The sequence below is a fragment of the Erpetoichthys calabaricus genome, chromosome 17 (assembly GCF_900747795.2).
Source record: "Erpetoichthys calabaricus chromosome 17, fErpCal1.3, whole genome shotgun sequence".
Classification (NCBI taxonomy): domain Eukaryota; kingdom Metazoa; phylum Chordata; class Cladistia; order Polypteriformes; family Polypteridae; genus Erpetoichthys; species Erpetoichthys calabaricus.
Window position 1 is genome coordinate 89,758,102 of NC_041410.2, and position 14,172 is coordinate 89,772,273.

Genomic DNA, 14,172 nt, shown 5'->3' on the forward strand with positions numbered 1-14,172 from the left:
TCCCCTGCTCGCTCACTGACTCATTCCTTCATTCAGTATATGTAGTTATTTATTCACTTACTAATTTTTTATGTACTTAATCACAAACTCATTCACTTACTTGTTAATCTAGTTAACAGTTCATTAATTCATCCATTTACAGTAATAACAAATTCACAACTTATTTTCACAAGTGCTCATTCATTCATTCATTCATTTTTTGCCTCATATAGTGATGACTAAACAAACAACGTCAGTGCCACCGTAACAAGTGAATAAGGAGTATCGCTCTTAGTGGATTGAATGAATAAATACACATCCTAATCCTAACTTCCTTATATGGTAGCACTCGGCCATCTAACCCAACCCACATCTGACTCCGCCCCATCCCGTGTCCTGCCCTGAGGTGTCTTTGCTCTAACACACTAAACTGCCACTGTTCTCTTTTTCACTCTCAGGAGTGGCTCTCGAATGAATTAAAGAAAGCGCATGCCTTTCAAAGGGATATTTTGAAATGTTAAAAGCATGTACAGTGTCATCTATTCAAGATTCAAGTCTCTTAAACTGTCCAGACACATAAGTTGTTTCACACAGCTTGGCAGACAGGCGATCACAGAAGGTGCATTTTGCCTCCTAGACACAGGCACCTCAACAAGGGAAACAACAACAGAGATTTAAAATTGTGACAAACTCTCCTACTTCTCCCACAGTCCCATTGTCTCACTAACATCTGGGACGAGGTATCGTAGCATCCAAACCAATTCTGCAATAGCTTGGACCCTCTGTGCTGCCCTCCTGCCCTCAGATCTGCTCCTGTTTGCTTATTTATATGCAGTACATTTGTGACACGTGTTATGTACTGTTGTTTTTTTAATTAATAGTTGTTGCTATTATGTATTTATTACCATCTATTTAAAATTATGACTATCTATTCACCTACCTGTTGTAATTAATTAATTAATTACAGAGGTACACAACGGGAGTGGCACGGTGGCGTAGTGGTAGCGCTGCTGCCTCGCAGTTAGGAGACCTGGGTTCGCTTCCCGGGTCCTCCCTGTGTGGAGTTTGCATGTTCTCCCCATGTCTGCGTGGGTTCCCTCCGACAGTCCAAAGACATGCAGGTTAGGTGGATTGGCGATTCTAAATTGGCCTTGGTGTTTGTGTGTGTCCTGTGGTGGGTTGGCACCCTGCCTGGGATTGGTTCCTGCCTTGTGCCCTGTGTTGGCTGGGATTGGCTCCAGCAGACCCCCGTGACCCTGTGTTCGGATTCAGCGGGTTGGAAAATGGATGGATGGATGGTACACAACGGTGATCCACAGTGGCTGCACATTTGTGCTTTAACCCTAATTTTAATTAGAATCCAGGTATCCACCTTAGTAAGTGTCGGTGCGTGTCCCTGTATGTCTCTGTCATTCCAACAGATGGCACATGACAAACATTTTTAGTAATAAAATGCATCACGTTTTTCATTCCAACAGATGGTGCCTCACAGATATTGAGACAGCTTTTACAAATAAATTATGGTCCACAAATGACCTTTTTTCTTTTTGGGTGTAGAGGGTCCCACAAAGCCTAATTAGACATCAAGATCACATGTGGGGGTTTTCTCTTAACGTTAAGTCAGGAAGACGAGGGAGAAAAGCAAACAGAAAAGGGGGTTTCAAAGCATTCAGAAGTCATTCTTAGGAGCACAGAAATCGAACTGTCCTCATTTTTCTAAGTTTGGGAGCATGTGCAGACCACAACACGACAAACCACATGCAATATAAAATAAGAGAAAGATAATTTGGTAATAAAATGCATCGCATTTTTCATTCCAACAGATGGTGCCTCACAAATATTAAGACAGCTTTTACAAACAAATTATGGTCCAAAAATGACCTAAAAATGATTTATTTTTTCTTTTTGGGTCTAGAGGGTCCCACAAAGCCTAATTAGACACCAAGATCACATGTGGGGGTTTTCTCCTAACACTGAGTGAAGAAGACGAGGGACAAAAGCAAGAAAAAAGGGGGTTTCAAAGTATTCTAAGGAGCACAGAAATTGAATTGTTCTGCTTTTTCTAAGGTTGGGAGCATGTGCAGACCACCACACGACAAACCACATGCAATAAAAAATAAGAGAAAGGTAATTTAACAGTGAGATCAGTTGGAGGTAAAGTGATGAAATTAGAGAGATGGTGGAAAGAATAAAAATGTGCAGTCACAGGGACCTCCAGGACTGAGTTTGAGACCCACCCAGCTTCCTACACTACTGAAATGTGATAAACCAATTCTGGATTATCTCCGCAACGTGAAGATTTGGTGCTGCAGGTCTCGCCACAGCAGTAAGGTCCATCAGCCTGACTGGCACCCAAACCAGGGGGCCTTTGGCACAAAGAGAAAACCAAAATAAAAGGAAGTTTGAACACAGCGCAGTACTTGATTATCTGGCAGCACTTTCGTTTGGTTTATTATTATTGTTATTAAATCCAATTGCCCCACAATCAGCCACTTATACCGGGGGTGGGTGGGGTTGGGGGGGGGGGGGGGGGGGGGGTACTTGGCCTGTCAATTTCTGTTGACAACTTTGGTTTAAATGGAGAATTTAGGAATCAAAGGAAAAAAATCCTTTGATTAAGTTAGAGGGGTCTGACGCCATCCGTGCAAAAATTCAAAGGCTGGTGATGAAGCCCTAAGAGCCTTCCTTCTTAGCAACTTCTCAGAATGCTTGAATGCCCTCAAGTACGCGGCTGCGGCAGTATATAATTAAGCTGTTAAAAAAAGATAACCACTGTGGCCTCTGTCTGGGAGACTGATTGCTGTGACACATTTCTTCCTCATCTCCAGTTGTGTAAGTGCTTTTGCTGTTTAATTGAGGTGTGCGCTACCTGAGCGCAAGCTGGTGAGCCTTCGGGCACCTGTGGTGCAGCTGAAAGAGAAAAGAAAAGAGTCGGCAAGTGATGCCTGTCTCCATTTCGGGACCAACTTGGCTTCATATGGCATTAATGTGGGCCATAAATACGAAAAAATAAAGTCTGATTATCCTTGTCGTGGAGTCAGAATGAAATGAAATTCAGGCCCTTAAACGTTTATTATTGGCAAGTGCTGTATGTATAGATGCCAAAATGGATTCTCCGCTCTTCACATCACTCTTTTGGGTAGCATGCTATCCTTAAAAAGGCGGCCACTGCTTTAATAGGTGGAATTCCTGTGCTGGTTTTTCTGGGCTCCCCTGCAGCAGGCTCTGAAGCTGCTCTTTTTAGCTGGATGAAATGCCAGCTTATGCTGATGAAGGTTCAGGCCCCAGGCTGTATACACACACAGACACACTCACGCACACACACACACACACGCACACACACACATATATATACTGTGTATATATATATATATATATCCATCCATTATCCAACCCGCTATATCCTAACTACAGGGTCCACAGGGGGCTGCTGGAGCCAATCCCAGCCAACACAAGGCGCAAGGCAGGAAACATACCCCGGGCAGGGCGCCACCAACTGCAGGGCGTGCACTCTCACACACACACACACACCAAGTACACACTAGGGACAATTTAGAATCGTCAGTGCCCCTAACCTGCATGTCTTTGGACTGTTGGAGGAAACCCATGCAGACACGGGGAGAACATGCAAACTCCACGCAGGGAGGACCGGGAAGTGAACCCGGGTCTCCTAACATATATAATGTATACACACACATACTCACACACACATATATATACATACATACATACCTACATATGTGTATATATATATATATATATATATATATATATATATATATAATATATAATATATATATATATATATATATATATATATATGTTTCCTGCCTTGTGCCCTGTGTTGGCTGGGATTGGCTCCAGCAGACCCCCGTGGCCCTGTGTTCGGATTCAGCGGGTTGGAAAATGGATGGATGGATGGTTGAAATAGTTTACTGTCAAATAATGCAAAGAGTACGCGACACGTGTTTCGCCCTAATTCTGGGCTCATCAGGCGTACACACTCTACTGCACTCCCTCTCGGGAATCGAACCTCGGACGTCAGCGCCAGAGGCAAAGCCCCTAACGTTGTGCCACGGTGTGTGGTTCGTTTATTTGATAGCATGTAGATCGGGGTAATTACATTCACAGCATTCGTAGTCTGCGTCACAATCTGATTGTATGGGTGGGCTTTGTCTCTGGCGCTGACGTCCGAGGTTCGATTCCCGAGAGGGAGTGCAGTAGAGTGTGTACGCCTGATGAGCCCAGAATGAGGGCGAAACACGTGTCGCGTACTCTTTACATTATTTGACAGTAAATTATTTCAACCATTCTATGATCTGCTCCTCACAAACTGAGGGCACCGTGGCGGATGTTAGCAGACTTGCTGGCCAACCACAAGCGTTACCTGGTAGGTAACCACCCATACAATCAGATTGTGACACAGACTATGAATGCCGTGAATATATATATATATATATATATATATATATATATATATATATATAGGTTGGTCCAGATCTAACTATGCAACTTTTAATGCAATGCAATACAATAATTCCACAGTTATATATATATATATATACCAGTAATGGTGCACTGTACGATAACGTGCAGTGAATACACTTGACTTGAGCGCTCCTAGTTTTCATCCTCTATCTCTGTACATTTACCATTCGTTTGCTCAGAGGTTGATGTGCTTGCTGCTTCCTGAGCAGCTCTTCTTGTCTCCACCCTAGCGGCCCGCTTCTTCTCTTCTTCTGTCGGCATCTTTATGCATTAAAACTGATTAAGTCGGTGTTTGTGTTGCAATTACTTAGTACGTTTTCCTTAATTTATCGCTTAAGCTACACTTAAATCTTCAATCTGCCTCAAGAATGATTTAAGATATGAAGAGGTAGGGGAAGTGACGGCAAAGGTGGCAGGGGATGAGAATGGCGGCCGTATGCATGCGCCACCCTTGGATGTCAATCATCACCCTTAAAGCAGATAGTAGAGATCACGTAGTATATGTGCCCCAAATTTCTGGTCAATGGTTTAAGTGGTTTGTAAGTGACAGGTGATTTAAAATCCTGGACAGACAAATGGACAGCCACGGTGGTGTATTATATATAAAGATATATTTATATATACGTATACTGTAACAGGTGGCCGGGATACTCACCCGACCACGATGACAGAGAACTGCCCTCCGGGTTGGCTACACTGCCACAGAGCTGGGATGTTCAACCCTGCTCTGGCTCACAGACACCATCGGGGGGCGTATGGAGAACAGCTGAGCCCTCCTGTGCAGGACTGCCATGTCACCCGGAAGCTAATCAGGGAACAGCTGGAGCACTTCCGGGTCCTCTATAAAAGGAGACAGTTGCCACAACTCGGGAGCTGGAGTCGGGTGGCAGTGGACTGAGCTAGGAGGAGAGCAAAGGAGTGGAGCTTGTTGGAGCAAAGGAAGAAAGGACTGAGCACTGAGGGTATTGTCAGCACTGTGGGTTATCGTGTGCTGTGCCAGTACGTTGAATAAAGGTGTGTTGTGTGACAACAGCGTTGTGTCTGTCTGTGGCAGACGGCCGGGGTCCATGCCCTGCTGGGACGCCCCTTCACTTTATATTCAGGGGGAGCAACCCTAGGCTGTGCAATATCTCCCCCTGGACTCTAGATGGCCGCCCCCCCTGGGTTGGAGCGGTGCCTCGGTTTCCCGCAGAGCTCCATGGGAATTGGAGTTGGGTGCAGCCCTTGTTGGGTCCCGCAGGCACCGCCACGGGGTGCTGCAGTTGGGACTCCTGAGCCCATATGTGCAGCATATTCGCCACACCCTGAAGTGCAGCCGGAACTCGGCGATCAACCACCTGGGGCACTTCTGGGTGAACTATAAAAGGGCCCAGCAACCACCACTCAAGGGCCAGAATTGGGAGGAGGAGGATGAAGTTGCTTGAGAGGAGTGGTGGAGGAAGAAAAAGAGGCTTTGTGATGTGTTTAATTTGGTGTTTGTGCACTTGGGGCTGTGTTGTGCCTGTGGAGATTACGGGAAAGACGTACCCCACAGGTGAAGAAAAATAAAGTTGATCTATTTTACACGTGCCTCCGTGTCCATCTGTGTCGGGCCAGGCGCCCAATATAGCGCCTTTTCTTACACTATATATATTGTAGTGAAAAGCAGACAGGAAAAGGTTTGGGGATGGCCACCAAAAATTAAGAAAAGGTGGAGTCAGGATGGCCGGAACAGGAACTGATGTGGCGGTACAATGGATTCTGGGTATGGGAAGTGATGTCATCAAGGGGCCGGGTCTTTGGGTGCACTACAGAGGAACAAGAGGAGAGAGAGGATTAAATGAGAGCGCCATCTCCCCAGTCTGGCTGATGAATATCAGTATTTGAATCCTGTAACCTGACAATATATACAGTATATATATATATATATATTGTGGGGAACAGCCCGGACACAGACAGGTAGACAAGATGGTTTCACTACACACACGTTTATTATTCATATTTACAGTGCACAAACCCAGTGCCGCAGCACCAATCACCCCTTAAGTCCTTGGCCACACAACACAATGCCTTCAGTCTCTGGTCCGCCTCCACTCCTCTCCTCTTAGCTCCGTCCTTCTTCCTCCCGACTCTTGCCATTGACTGGACTCAAGCCTTTCTTTAGGCAGGGTGCCAGCCCTTCACAGAGTCACATTCAGATGAATTGTGTTCATCTTCACTCATCCTGATTCTAAAGATTACATTTTCTTTTGTTTGTTTGTTTTTTTAATATTATAAGATGCCTGGCACAGTATTCTTGAAAGAACGAAACAAAACACAACAAAACAAAAACTCCAGAAAGAAGCGAAATCAGGAAATCTTCGTCTAATCACACAGCAATGATCTCCTTGAGACTCCAACTGTGTACACTGTGTTAAAATTATTTATTTGTTTGTAATTTTATCTTTTTTCGCTTTGCATAAAGAACAGAAAGAACGATAAGGGAGAGGTGAGATCCTTTATAATAGAAGGTTAGAGATTTCCAAGCTCCTATCTCCTGAAGAAAGGTAAAGTGCATTAGGGATTTGCAGCACATTCTTTTGAAAGAATACGCATTCAACCAAATATGACCTTTAAGGGGAGGATAAAGAGGATAAGGAGCCGCTTGTCTCAACTCTTGGGTCTCAACATCTTCACAACCCAAATGAAAAAAATGAAATAAAAGCTTATTATTATTAAACATCCAGATCTCTACATTTGTAAAGGGAGCGGAAGCCTTTCCTGGAAATGTTAGATGTGTCAACCAGAAAATACGGCCCTTCATCTCTCCATATATAAAATCCAACGCCTGCCTGCCTGCCTGCCTGCCTGCCTGCCTGCCTGCCTGCCTGCCTGTCTGTCTGTCTGTCTGTCTGTCTGTCTGTCTGTCTGTCTGTCTGTCTGTCTGTCTGTCTGCCTGCCTGCCTGCCTGCCTGCCTGTCTGTCTGTCTGTCTGTCTGTCTGTCTGTCTGTCTGCCTGTCTGTCTGCGTGCTTGCCTGTCTGTCTGTCTACCTGTCCGTCCGTCCGTCCGTCTGTCTGTCTGTCTGTGTGCCTGTCTGTCTGTCTGTCTGTCTGTCTGTCTGTCTGTCTGTCTGTCTATCTGCCTGCCTGTCTTTCTGCCTGTCCATCCATCTGTCTGTCTGTCTGTCCATCCACTTTTCACAAGAGAACTACTTAACGAATCTAGAATTTGCTTGAACATTCCGGATGATTTTACAACTTCTCTCATTGCACAAAGTATCATAGTTCACTTGCAGGACCAATTTATTTGTGCAAATCCGAGAGAGACACAGCGAGCAGCAGGGCCCTCCTCACTCATGTACCAACCTTAACTCCTCTGCTTAGCTACCAAACGAGAGAACGACTTAATGAATTTGGAGCAGGTGTTTTTCTATAATTTGCTTGAACATTCTGGTTGATTTTGCGACTTCTCTCATTGTACCAAGTATCATAGTTCGCTAGCAGAAGTGATTTATTTACGCGAATCCGAGACGGAGGCTGCGGGTCAAAGGGAATACATGCCAACCTCTGTTCGAGTCGCTTTACCTGTCGCCACGTGTTGGAGCGCACTGCCTCCTCTTAGCTAGTGATACCTGTTTGCTCAGCTGACATTATCATCTACAGATTGTTAAGGAGTAATGTTTGACATTTTTGAGAGCGATCAGGACTACGTGTGTTTTAGAGGGCAGCTGCTCATTGGCAGAGATATCATGGCCACGTGCTTTTCTCCCCACGTGGGGGACACTCTCCCGTCGGACTTGAACACAATCAGATACAATTCCAATATTCGACATTGGAGCGTACCTACCTTCTGCCTGGCCAGAATTACATTTTTTTTATTTTTTTATTGCCCGGTTAATACGTTACTACTACGTGGGCAGAGCCGCAGAGGACAGCTAGTTAGTAATAATAATGATAATAACAGTGAAAAGAATAAGAACAAGAACAAGAAGAAGATTAAAAATCTGAATTCTTATTCTTGCTATGATCACTGTGTATTTTTTATTCATTTTTTTAATGTTTGAAACAATGTTAGGCTTAGGGTTAGGGTTAACTCTTCATTATCAGTTGATAGACAGGTAGCCATCCTCTTCTTCCTCTTCTTGTTCTTATTTTTATTATTACACTCATCATCATCATCCATTACCTTTTTGGAAACACTTTATGGTCTCAGAACTCCCAGAACATATCCCAACAGCATCAGTAATCAGATATATGGCAGAACTAGCCCCAGATGTAGTCGCTAGTCCATTGTTTATTATAACTAGCTGTATTACCCATCTAAGACGGGTTGAAACCTCAGTAATCAACGTAGACGTCAGCGCTAACATTTGCACCATTGGATTCTATTGGAATGTATTGTATAATGCATGTGATAATAAAATGCATCTCATTTTTCATTTCAACACATGGCGCATCACAAACTGCTTTTCGGAAAATGACATGTGTGAGTCTTTGATCTACGGGTATTGATCAGCTCTATTGATTGTTTCTGGACACACGAGAGCCCCACAGACCTATATCCCCAAACATGTATCAGTCTGGGATTTATCATTCATTGCTGCTTAGTTTTTAGTATATTGTATTTGTGTACCACTATCCTGACCCTAACATGAAGGAACATTTACTGTCTAGATGTCTTTATCCATCTTAATAAAAGGATAAGTCTCTGTGCACTGCAAAAAATGAAATCTAAACAAGTGAAAAGTATTGATATCATGACATTAAATCTTGTTTTGCTTATTGTAAGAATTATTGACTTATCAAAAAACTCTTTAAGAACTCTTGTCAAGTAAATTTTACTTACCCCATTGGCAGATTTTTTTTTTGTGCTAAATAAAATAAAAACAACTCCCATTTAGAGTTTCTTTTTTTGTCTAGTCTTTCCATATGCATTTTTAGCAGAGTGTGTCTGTGTATCCGTGTGTCCATCTGGTCTGTCATTCCAACAGGTGACGCATCACAAACATTTCCAGTAAATAAAACAGAGTACTGCAAATGTTTGCGATGCACCATCTGTTGAAATGAAAAATGTCGTGCAGATGTCTCTTTTATATGCCATTTGGTGGAATTCATAAGAACGGCGTTCATGTTTGTAATGCACCACCTGTTAAACTGATATGCTGCATTGCATTTTATAATGGTGGTGCATCGGGAAACATTTGTAGAGACATGCAGTGGCAGCAGCTAGACAGACGCACGGACACTTGTCTTTTTATTCAGGTGGATAAAGATTTTTAGAAAATATATTTTCCTTCACCTTCGAAACAAGATAGCCAGTCAGTCAGTCATTGTCCAACCTGCTACATCCTAACTACAGGGTCACGGGGTCTGCTGGAGCCAATCCAGCCAGCACTGGGCACAAGGCAGGAACAAACCCCGGGCAGGGGCGCCAGCGTATCGCAGGGCACACCCACCCACACACCAAGGCACACACTAGGGACAATTTAGGATCACCAATGCACCTAACCTGCATGACTTTGGACTGTGGAAGGAAACCACACAGACACGGGGAGAACATGCAAACTCCATGCAGGGAGGACCCGGGGAAGCGAACCCAGGTCCCCAAGTCTCCCAACTGTGAGCCAGCAGCGCTACCCACTGTGCCACCGTGCCCCCTCTATCTACCTATCTCTCTATCTATTATATAGTCCCTTTCATATCTATCTATCTCTCTATTATATAGTCCCTTTCATATTTATCTACCTATCCATCCATCCATTTTCCAACCCACTGAATCCGAACACAGGGTCACGGGGTCTGCTGGAGCCAATCCCAGCCAACAACAGGGCACAAGGCAGGAACCAATCCCGGGCAGGGTGCCAACCCCACCCCAGGACACACACAAACACACCCACCCACCAAGCACACCACTAGGGCCAATTTAAAAATCGCCAATCCACCCTAACCTGCATGTCTTTGGACTGTGGGAGGAAACCGGAGCGCCCGGAGGAAACCCACGCAGACACGGGGAGAACATGCAAACTCCACGCAGGGAGGACCCAGGAAGCGAACCCAGGTCCCCAGGTCTCCCAACTGTGAGGCAGCAGTGCTACCACTGCGCCACCGTGCCATCCTATATACACATATACATATACATACAGTATAATATCCATTATCCAACCCGCTATATCCCAACCATAGGGTCACGGGGGTCTGCTGGAGCCAATCCCAGCCAACACAGGGCGCAAGGCAGGAAACAAAGGGCGCCAGCCCACCGCAGGGCACACCCACCCACACACCAAGCACACAATTTAGGATCACCAATGCACCTAACCTGCATGTCTTTGGATAGACACAGGGAGAACATGCAAACTCCACGCAGGGAGGACCCGGGAGCAAACCCAGGTCTCCTTACTGTGAGGCAGCAGCGCTACCCACTGCGCCACTGTGCTGCTGTGAAACAAGATAGTGGTACAGATTACAGTACACTAAAAGGTAACCAACAATGAATAATAAATCCAAACTGATACATATTTGGGGAAATAAGTCTGTGTGTCCAGAGCCAAGAAATACGCGGAGATCAAAACCTCACTGCCCGGGATTCTAAAAGGCAAAAGACACTGACAGTGTGAAGTTGTGATGACGCTATGTGTGAAGGTCTCCAGGTGGGAGTCAGACTCACTCTGAGGATACCTTCTCCACTAAGATCCGGTCTGAAGGCTTAGTGAGGTCGTTCAGCCGGAGGCAAGAAATGCTGAGAAGTCAATAAAGCGAACGGAGTACCACTCAGTAAATACAGCAGTGGCACTGGCCAAGAAGAACACAGCAGGAACAGGGAAATAGGGTGGGATTTTAAGACTTGACCTGAATGCTGAGAGTGACGGGCTTCCATCATCATAACTGGCACAGCAGCTCCCTAACCTGAGGATCTACTGCCTAGGTATTGACCAGGCCTTTTGTGCCCATCACGAGATACGGAGAGGTCAAACCTCAAGAGAAGACTTAAACATTTATGAATCTCTAGCACAGGGGTCTCCAACCTTATTTTTCCCCTGACAGCTACTTTTACAAAATGAAAATGGCGGACAGCTCCTCCTGTTTTCTAACGTTTATTCTCTTAGCTTATTTCAACCCAAACAAACTGAAGACGCTTGTTTTGCCTGAACGTTTACAAAATGTCGGTGTCCACAACTCACATTTTGCATTAAAACATCAGAAAAAAAAATATTGAGTTCACCTGCAAGTGCATTTTGTATGTCTGCATGCATTTTCTAGTGAATCTCACACTGTTGAATTAAAAGATGAATGCTGTCAAAACAAAACAATGCAATTCCAAATACACAGATCTAACGTCTTCATTTGTCATTTTGTCACCGTGTCACTTTATTCACAGGTCCAGTGTCATGTGTGATGTGTTGTTTAGTTAGTCAGATGACTGGCACTGAGGTGTGTGGTGGAGTGGAGCCGCTTAGGTTCACTCTTCTGGAGTCATTTCAATGTTCATCTGTCAGTCGTGTTCTGAACTTTGATTTTATGACATTCATGTCAGACTCACAGAGTAAGTGATATTTTACGAGGTGATAACAGTGGGAAGGTGACTCTTCTGTAAAGTAGAGCAGAGTTAATGTGCCCGCTATTGGGATTTACTCTCATTATTTGTTTGTGTGACTCTTCCTATGATGTCAGTAGATGGATTAGGACAGCATGGTGGGCATGAGGTCACTAGAAAGGGTGTGTGGTGCTCCAGATATCTCTGTTAAACGACAAAGGTCCAAGTCTTTAGAGTCCTGTTCCATCCTGGTTGCGAGACATGGACGCTATCCAGTGACCTGAGGTGAAGACTGGCCTCCTTCAGTGCTGTGTCTCTTCGGAGGGTCCTTGGGTACCACTGGTTTGACTTTGTGTTGCTCACGGAGTCCCAGATGAGGCACATGACCCGCATTGTGAGGGAGCGTTAGTGTCCCCGAGCGATTCCCTGTAGGCTAATCCGGCTCACAGGACCTTCATTGTTGAGGACCAGGCCAAGGGTACGCCTGTGTGCAGCAGATAGAGGGTCATATCTGGAGGCTGGGACTGGACTGCCTAGGTGGTTGCCAATAAGGATCCCAAGATATTTTCTCGAGTGGTGGGCACCGCAATGTGCTGTACCAATGCCTGTCCCCCAACCTGACCTGACCGGAACCTGTCCTTCATTAGGTGATCCACCACTAAGTTGAAAGTGTTTCACCAGATCTACTTCATCAGCTCTTTGCAGGATTTTGAAGACCAGGATGAGGTCACCATGGAGTCTCCTCTGCTCGAGATCAAACAGGTTCCATTCTCTGACCCCGTCACAGTAGGCCAAATGATGTCAAATGTTTTCTGTGTGTTTTTCCACTGGGAACTCGGATTTCCATTCCACCTCTCAAGAACAAGCAAGTCAGTTCACCTGGTAACTCTTCCTGGAGTAAGTGTGTGGTCTCCAGTAGACTGGCATCCATGCAAGACTGCTTCCTTCTTGGCGTACCCTGCAAGCCTATAATGGGAGACATCAAAGCTGCTCTTGTACGTCCACCTAGCCATGTTCTGAACATCTCCTAATGTCACTTTTTAGGACCATCCTTAGTTAGAGTCACCGATCAATCTAAGAGTAAAGTCTATCAAGATGGAGATAGTGCACACAAACACGGAGAACAAGAGCTCTTGAAGTGAAGAAAAAGATTCAGCATCAGGAGACATTCACTACGTGACATCAGAATGGCAATCCATCGATGGAGGCAACCGAGGAAGGACCAGCTATGGTACCTTCAGAAAGTCTTCAGACCCCATCCAGTTTTAACCTATTTCATTATGTTGCAGTCATCTGATAAAATCATTTCCATTCATTTTTTAGAGTCCTGCTGCTTCCTATTTGCGAGACATGGATGCTTATCCAGTGACGTGAGATGAAGACTGGGCGACTTGGGTACCGCTGGCTTGACTTTGTGTTGCTCACGGAGTCCTGAATGAGGCACATGACCTGCATTGTGAGGGCGCAATGCTCTGAAGACCCTCATTGTTCAGGATCCAAGCAGCTGGACCCGGCCAAGGGGACACCCACATTAACACCTGGCTGTGGCAGATGGATTGGCATTTCATTTGGGACAGGATGCCTGAGGGGGGTCCCCGAGCTGTTTCTTCATGTGATGGGTGTGGCAATGTGCTGTATTTCTGCACCTGGTTACTGAAAAGAAAGAAACCCCTCCATTCGTAAACCTTAAAGACACAGGTACTCAAATTCCAGCATGTGCTAATGAATACGACCCATTTATATACCTGTGATGCAGATGGCAGATAAACAAGCTGGGGGGGGGGCTCCATGTTTTCCTTTGAGCGGCACTTCCTGACGTCATTCACTTAAGTGCTCGTCAATTCAAAGTGCCTGGGGATTTGTCTACTGACATCCCTTGTCTTGTTGGACCCACAAGGACTTACATGGAAACCCACAGCAAAACGGATACGAGGCAACACCACGGCTCCTACTGCAGGGAGATGACGTAACCCCAAGTGAAGCGCATCGATCACTGCGGCGCCTTGGGAATGTTATTTATGGAATGGCGCTGTCCTTGAGGGAGCCACACTTATGATTTCTGTGTCTTATTTTCCAACACCGTGACATCAGCACGCTGGCCATATCAGCTGACCTAATTGGCTTTCCCACCAAGGGATACTACAGCAGTCATCCCTGAGGACGTTGAAACTTCATCACACCAGTGATCACATATGCTGGTCTCAAAGAGATCAGG